A 9,893-nucleotide genomic window follows, 5' to 3' on the forward strand; every position below is an offset into this window, starting at 1 on the left:
ATGATTACTAGTTTATGTTGGGTATGATTACTAGTTTATGTTGGGTATGATTACTAGTTTATGTTGGGTATGATTACTAGTTTATGTTGGGTATGATTACTAGTCTATGTTTGGGATGATTACTAGTTTATGTTGGGTATGATTACTAGTTTATATTGGGTATGATTACTAGTTTATGTTGGGTATGATTACTAGTTTATGTTGGGTATGATTACTAGTTGATGTTCGGTATGATTACTAGTTTATGTTGGGTATGATTACTAGTTTATGTTGGGTATGATTACTAGTTTATGTTGGGTATGATTACAAGTTTATGTTGGGTATGATTACTAGTTTATATTGGGAATGATTACTAGTTTATATTGGGTATGATTACTAGTTTATGTTGGGTATGATTACTAGTCTATGTTGGGTATGATTACTAGTTTATGTTGGGTATGATTACTAGTTTATGTTGGGTATGATTACTAGTCTATGTTTGGGATGATTACTAGTTTATGTTGGGTATGATTACTAGTTTATATTGGGTATGATTACTAGTTTATGTTGGGTATGATTACTAGTTTATGTTGGGTATGATTACTAGTTTATGTTGGGTATGATTACTAGTTTATGTTGGGTATGATTACTAGTCTATGTTTGGGATGATTACTAGTTTATGTTGGGTATGATTACTAGTTTATGTTGGGTATGATTACTAGTTTATGTTGGGTATGATTACTAGTTTATGTTGGGTATGATTACAAGTTTATGTTGGGTATGATTACTAGTTTATTTTGGGAATGATTACTAGTTTATATTAGGTATGATTACTAGTTTATGTTGGGTATAATTACTAGTTTATGTTGGGTATGATTACTAGTTTATGTTGGGTATGATTACTAGTTTATATTGGGAATGATTACTAGTTTATGTTGGGTATGATTACTAGTTTATATTGTGTATGATTACTAGTTTATGTTGGGTATGATTACTAGTTTATGTTGGGTATAATTACTAGTTTATGTTGGGTATGATTACTAGTTTATGTTGGGTATGGTTACTAGTTTATGTTGTGTATGATTACTAGTTTATGTTGGGTATAATTACTAGTTTATGTTGGGTATGATTACTAGTTTATGTTGGGTATGATTACTAGTTTATATTGGGTATGATTACTAGTTTATGTTGGGTATGATTACTAGTTTATGTTGGGTATGATTACTAGTTTATGTTGGGTATGATTACTAGTTTATGTTGGGTATGATTACTAGTTTATGTTGGGTATGATTACTAGTTTATATTGGGTATGATTACTAGTTTATGTTGGGTATGATTACTAGTTTATGTTGGGTATGATTACTAGTTTATGTTGGGTATAATTACTAGTTTATGTTGGGTATGATTACTAGTTTATATTGGGAATGATTACTAGTTTATATTGGGAATGATTACTAGTTTATATTGGGTATGATTACTAGTTTATATTGGGTATGATTACTAGTTTATATTGGGTATGATTACTAGTTTATATTGGGTATGATTACTAGTTTATGTTCGGTATGATATTTAGTTTATGTTGGGTATGATTACTAGTCTATGTTGGGTATGATTACTAGTTTATGTTGGGTATGATTACTAGTTTATATTAGGTATGGTTACTAGTTTATGTTGGGTATGATTACTAGTTTATGTTGGGTATAATTACTAGTTTATGTTGGGTATTATAACTAGTTTATGTTGGGTATGATTACTAGTTTATGTTGGGTATAATTACTAGTTTATGTTGGGTATTATTACTAGTTTATGTTCGGTATGATTACTAGTTTATGTTGGGTATGATTACTAGTTTATGTTGGGTATGATTACTAGTTTATATTGGGTATGATTACTAGTTTATGTTTGGTATGATTACTAGTTTATGTTGGGTATGATTACTAGTTTATGTTGGGTATGATTACTAGTTTATGTTCGGTATGATTACTAGTTTATGTTGGGTATGATTACTAGTTTATGTTGGGTATGATTACTAGTTTATGTTCGGGTATGATTACTAGTTTATGTTGGGTATGATTACTAGTTTATATTGGGTATGCTTACTAGTTTATGTTCAGTATGATTACTAGTTTATGTTGGGTATGATTACTAGTTTATATTGTGTATGATTACTAGTTTATGTTGGGTATGATTACTAGTTTATATTAGGTATGATTACTAGTTTATGTTGGGTATGATTACTAGTTTATGTTGGGTATGATTAGTAGTTGATGTTGGGTATGATTACTAGTTTATATTGGGTATGATTACTAGTTTATGTTGGGTATGATTACTAGTTTATGTTGGGTATGATTACTAGTTTATATTGGGAATGATTACTAGTTTATATTGGGTATGATTACTAGTTTATGTTGGGTATGATTACTAGTCTATGTTGGGTATGATTACTAGTTTATGTTGGGTATGATTACTAGTTTATGTTGGGTATGATTACTAGTCTATGTTTGGGATGATTACTAGTTTATGTTGGGTATGATTACTAGTTTATATTGGGTATGATTACTAGTTTATGTTGGGTATGATTACTAGTTTATGTTGGGTATGATTACTAGTTTATGTTGGGTATGATTACAAGTTTATGTTGGGTATGATTACTAGTTTATGTTGGGTATGATTACTAGTCTATGTTTGGGATGATTACTAGTTTATGTTGGGTATGATTACTAGTTTATATTGGGTATGATTACTAGTTTATGTTGGGTATGATTACTAGTTTATGTTGGGTATGATTACTAGTTGATGTTCGGTATGATTACTAGTTTATGTTGGGTATGATTACTAGTTTATGTTGGGTATGATTACTAGTTTATGTTGGGTATGATTACTAGTTTATGTTGGGTATGATTACTAGTCTATGTTGGTATGATTACTAGTTTATATTCGGTATGATTACTAGTTTATGTTGGGTATGATTACTAGTTTATGTTGGGTATGATTACTAGTCTATGTTGGGTATGATTACTAGTCTATGTTTGGTATGATTACTAGTTTATGTTGGGTATGATTACTAGTTTATGTTGGGTATGATTACTAGTTTATGTTGGGTATGATTACTAGTTTATGTTGGGTATGATTACTAGTCTATGTTTGTGATGATTACTAGTTTATGTTGGGTATGATTACTAGTTTATATTGGGTATGATTACTAGTTTATGTTGGGTATGATTACTAGTTTATGTTGGGTATGATTACTAGTTGATGTTCGGTATGATTACTAGTTTATGTTGGGTATGATTACTAGTTTATGTTGGGTATGATTACTAGTTTATGTTGGGTATGATTACTAGTTTATGTTGGGTATGATTACTAGTCTATGTTTGGTATGATTACTAGTTTATATTCGGTATGATTACTAGTTTATGTTGGGTATGATTACTAGTTTATGTTGGGTATGATTACTAGTCTATGTTGGGTATGATTACTAGTCTATGTTTGGTATGATTACTAGTTTATGTTGGGTATGATTACTAGTTTATGTTGGGTATGATTACTAGTTTATGTTGGGTATGATTACTAGTTTATGTTGGGTATAATTACTAGTTTATGTTGGGTATGATTACTAGTTTATGTTGGGTATGATTACTAGTTTATGTTCGGTATGATTACTAGTTTATGTTGGGTATGATTACTAGTTTATGTTGGGTATGATTACTAGTTTATGTTGGGTATGATTACAAGTTTATGTTGGGTATGATTACTAGTTTATGTTGGGTATGATTACTAGTTTATATTGGGTATGATTACTAGTCTATGTTTGGGATGATTACTAGTTTATGTTGGGTATGATTACTAGTTTATATTGGGTATGATTACTAGTTTATATTGGGTGTGATTACTAGTTTATGTTTGGGATGATTACTAGTTTATGTTGGGTATGATTACTAGTTTATGTTGGGTATGATTACTAGTTTATATTGGGTATGATTACTAGTTTATGTTGGGTATGATTACTAGTTGATGTTGGGTATAATTACTAGTTTATGTTGGGTATGATTACTAGTTTATGTTGGGTATAATTACTAGTTTATGTTGGGTATGATTACTAGTTTATGTTGGGTATGATTACTAGTTTATGTTGGGTATGATTACTAGTTTATATTGGGTATGATTACTAGTGTATGTTGGGTATGATTACTAGTTTATGTTGGGAATGATTACTAGTTTATATTAGGTATGATTACTAGTTTATGTTGGGTATAATTACTAGTTTATGTTGGGTATGATTACTAGTTTATGTTGGGTATGATTACTAGTTTATATTGGGAATGATTACTAGTTTATATTAGGTATGATTACTAGTTTATGTTGGGTATGATTACTAGTTTATGTTGGGTATGATTACTAGTTTATGTTGGGTATGATTACTAGTTTATGTTGGGTATAATTACTAGTTTATGTTGGGTATTATAACTAGTTTATGTTGGGTATGATTACTAGTTTATGTTGGGTATGATTACTAGTGTATGTTGGGTATGATTACTAGTTTATGTTGGGTATGATTACTAGTTTATGTTGGGTATGATTACTAGTTTATGTTGGGTATGATTACTAGTTTATGTTGGGTATAATTACTAGTTTATGTTGGGTATGATTACTAGTTTATGTTGGGTATGATTACTAGTTTATGTTCGGTATGATTACTAGTTTATGTTGGGTATGATTACTAGTTTATGTTGGGTATGATTACTAGTTTATGTTGGGTATGATTACTAGTTTATGTTGGGTATGATTACTAGTTTATGTTGGGTATGATTACTAGTTTATGTTGGGTATGATTACTAGTTTATGTTGGGTATGATTACTAGTTTATGTTCGGTATGATTACTAGTTTATATTGTGTATGATTACTAGTTTATGTTGGGTATGATTACTAGTTTATGTTGGGTATGATTACTAGTTTATATTGTGTATGATTACTAGTTTATATTGTGTATGATTACTAGTTTATGTTGGGTATGATTACTAGTTTATGTTGGGTATGATTACTAGTTTATGTTGGGTATGATTACTAGTTTATGTTGGGTATGATTACTAGTTTATGTTGGGTATGATTACTAGTGTATGTTGGGTATGATTACTAGTTTATGTTGGGAATGATTACTAGTTTATATTAGGTATGATTACTAGTTTATGTTGGGTATGATTACTAGTTTATGTTGGGTATGATTACTAGTTTATATTGTGTATGATTACTAGTTTATGTTGGGTATGATTACTAGTTTATGTTGGGTATGATTACTAGTTTATGTTGGGTATGATTACTAGTTTATGTTGGGTATGATTACTAGTTTATGTTGGGTATGATTACTAGTTTATGTTCGGTATGATTACTAGTTTATATTGTGTATGATTACTAGTTTATGTTGGGTATGATTACTAGTTTATGTTGGGTATGATTACTAGTTTATATTGTGTATGATTACTAGTTTATATTGTGTATGATTACTAGTTTATGTTGGGTATGATTACTAGTTTATGTTGGGTATGATTACTAGTTTATGTTGGGTATGATTACTAGTTTATGTTGGGTATGATTACTAGTTTATGTTGGGTATGATTACTAGTGTATGTTGGGTATGATTACTAGTTTATGTTGGGAATGATTACTAGTTTATATTAGGTATGATTACTAGTTTATGTTGGGTATGATTACTAGTTTATGTTGGGTATGATTACTAGTTTATATTGGGTATGATTACTAGTTTATGTTGGGTATGATTACTAGTTTATATTGTGTATGATTACTAGTTTATATTGTGTATGATTACAAGTTTATGTTGGGTATGATTACTAGTTTATATTGTGTATGATTACTAGTTTATGTTGGGTATGATTACTAGTTTATATTGTGTATGATTACAAGTTTATGTTGGGTATGATTACTAGTTTATATTGTGTATGATTACTAGTTTATGTTGGGTATGATTACTAGTTTATGTTGGGTATGATTACTAGTTTATGTTGGGTATGATTACTAGTTTATGTTGGGTATGATTACTAGTTTATATTGTGTATGATTACTAGTTTATATTGGGTATGATTACTAGTTTATGTTGGGTATGATTACTAGTTTATATTGGGTATGATTACTAGTTTATGTTGGGTATGATTACTAGTTTATGTTGGGTATGATTACTAGTTTATGTTGGGTATGATTACTAGTTTATATTGGGTATGATTACTAGTTTATGTTGGGTATGATTACTAGTTTATATTGGGTATGATTACTAGTTTATGTTGGGTATGATTACTAGTTGATATTAGGTATGATTACTAGTGTATGTTGGGTATGATTACTAGTTGATGTTGGGTATGATTACTAGTTTATGTTAGGTATGATTACTAGTTTATATTCGGTATGATTACTAGTTTATGTTGGGTATGATTACTAGTTTATGTTGGGTATGATTACTAGTTTATGTTGGGTATAATTACTAGTTTATATTGGGTATGATTACTAGTTTATGTTGGGTATGATTACTAGTTTATGTTGGGTATGATTACTAGTTTATATTGGGTATGATTACTAGTTTATGTTGGGTATGATTACTAGTTGATATTAGGTATGATTACTAGTGTATGTTGGGTATGATTACTAGTTGATGTTGGGTATGATTACTAGTTTATGTTAGGTATGATTACTAGTTTATATTCGGTATGATTACTAGTTTATGTTGGGTATGATTACTAGTTTATGTTGGGTATGATTACTAGTTTATGTTGGGTATAATTACTAGTTTATGTTGGGTATTATAACTAGTTTATGTTGGGTATGATTACTAGTTTATGTTGGGTATGATTACTAGTTTATATTGGGTATGATTACTAGTTTATGTTGGGTATGATTACTAGTTTATGTTCAGTATAATTACTAGTTTATGTTGGGTATGATTACTAGTTTATGTTGGGTATGATTACTAGTTTATATTGGGTATGATTACTAGTTTATGTTTGGTATGATTACTAGTTTATGTTGGGTATAATTACTAGTTTATATTGGGTATGGTTACTAGTTTATGTTGGGTATAATTACAAGTTTATGTTGGGTATGATTACTAGTTTATGTTGGGTATGATTACTAGTTGATGTTGGGTATGATTACTAGTTTATGTTGGGTATGATTACTAGTTTATGTTGGGTATGATTACTAGTTGATGTTGGGTATGATTACTAGTTTATGTTGGGTATGATTACAAGTTTATGTTGGGTATGATTACTAGTTTATGTTGGGTATGATTACTAGTTTATGTTGGGTATGATTACTAGTTTATGTTGGGTATGATTACTAGTTTATGTTGGGTATGATTACTAGTTTATGTTGTGTATGATTACTAGTTTATGTTGGGTATGATTACTAGTTTATATTGGGTATGATTACTAGTTTATGTTGGGTATGATTACTAGTTTATATTGGGTATGATTACTAGTTTATGTTGGGTATGGTTACTAGTTTATGTTGGGTATGATTACTAGTTTATGTTGGGTATAATTACTAGTTTATATTGGGTATGATTACTAGTTTATGTTCGGTATGATTACTAGTTTATATTGGGTATGATTAATAGTTTATGTTGGGTATGATTACTAGTTTATGTTGGGTATGATTACTAGTTTATATTGGGTATGATTACTAGTTTATGTTGGGTATGATTACTAGTTTATGTTGGGTATAATTACTAGTTTATGTTGGGTATGATTACTAGTTTATGTTGGGTATGATTACAAGTTTATGTTGGGTATGATTACTAGTTTATGTTTGGTATGGTTACTAGTTTATATTGGGTATGATTACTAGTTTATGTTTGGTATGATTACTAGTTTATGTTTGGTATGATTACTAGTTTATGTCGGGTATGATTACTAGTTTATATTGTGTATGATTACTAGTTTATGTTGGGTATGATTACTAGTTTATGTTGGGTATGATTACTAGTTTATGTTGGGTATGATTACTAGTTTATGTTGGGTATGATTACTAGTTTATGTTGGGTATGATTACTAGTTTATGTTGGGTATGATTACTAGTTTATGTTGGGTATGATTACTAGTTTATGTTGGGTATGATTACTAGTTTATGTTGGGTATAATTACTAGTTTATGTTGGGTATGATTACTAGTTTATGTTCGGTATGATTACTAGTTTATGTTCGGTATGATTACTAGTTTATATTGGGTATGATTACTAGTTTATGTTGGGTATGATTACTAGTTGATATTAGGTATGATTACTAGTTTATGTTGGGTATGATTACTAGTTTATGTTGGGTATGATTACTAGTTTATGTTGGGTATGATTACTAGTTGATATTAGGTATGATTACTAGTTTATGTTGGGTATGATTACTAGTTTATGTTCGGTATGATTACTAGTTTATGTTCGGTATGATTACTAGTTTATATTGGGTATGATTACTAGTTTATGTTGGGTATGATTACTAGTTGATATTAGGTATGATTACTAGTTTATGTTGGGTATGATTACAAGTTGATGTTGGGTATGATTACTAGTTTATGTTGGGTATGATTACTAGTTTATGTTTGGTATGATTACTAGTTGATGTTGGGTATGATTACTAGTTTATGTTGGGTATGATTACTAGTTTATGTTGGGTATGATTACTAGTTTATGTTGGGTATAATTACTAGTTTATGTTGGGTATGATTACTAGTTTATGTTGGGTATGATTACTAGTTTATATTCGGTATGATTACTAGTTTATGTTGGGTATGATTACTAGTTTATGTTGGGTATGATTACTAGTTTATGTTGGGTATAATTACTAGTTTATGTTGGGTATAATTACTAGTTTATGTTGGGTATGATTACTAGTTTATGTTGGGTATGATTACTAGTTTATGTTCGGTATGATTACTAGTTTATGTTCGGTATGATTACTAGTTTATATTGGGTATGATTACTAGTTTATATTGGGTATGATTACTAGTTGATATTAGGTATGATTACTAGTGTATGTTGGGTATGATTACTAGTTGATGTTGGGTATGATTACTAGTTTATGTTAGGTATGATTACTAGTTTATATTCGGTATGATTACTAGTTTATGTTGGGTATGATTACTAGTTTATGTTGGGTATGATTACTAGTTTATGTTGGGTATGATTACTAGTTTATGTTGGGTATGATTACTAGTTTATATTGGGTATGATTACTAGTTTATATTGGGTATGATTACTAGTTTATATTGGGTATGATTACTAGTTTATGTTGGGTATGATTACTAGTTTATGTTGGGTATGATTACTAGTTTATATTGGGTATGATTACTAGTTTATGTTCGGTATGATTACTAGTTTATGTTGGGTATGATTACTAGTTTATGTTGGGTATGATTACTAGTTTATATTGGGTATGATTACTAGTTTATGTTGGGTATGATTACTAGTTTATGTTGGGTATGATTACTAGTTTATATTGGGTATGATTACTAGTTTATGTTCGGTATGATTACTAGTTTATGTTGGGTATGATTACTAGTTTATATTGGGTATGATTACTAGTTTATATTCAGTATAATTACTAGTTTATGTTGGGTATGATTACTAGTTTATGTTGGGTATGATTACTAGTTTATGTTGGGTATTATAACTAGTTTATGTTGGGTATGATTACTAGTTTATGTTGGGTATGATTACTAGTTTATATTGGGTATGGTTACTAGTTTATATTGGGTATGATTACTAGTTTATGTTGGGTATGATTACTAGTCTATGTTGGGTATGATTACTAGTTTATGTTGGGTATAATTACTAGTTTATGTTGGGTATAATTACTAGTTTATGTTGGGTATGATTACTAGTTTATGTTGGGTATGATTACTAGTTTATATTGGGTATG

The sequence above is a fragment of the Pecten maximus genome, chromosome 7 (genome assembly GCF_902652985.1).
Source record: "Pecten maximus chromosome 7, xPecMax1.1, whole genome shotgun sequence".
Classification (NCBI taxonomy): Eukaryota; Metazoa; Mollusca; class Bivalvia; order Pectinida; family Pectinidae; genus Pecten; species Pecten maximus.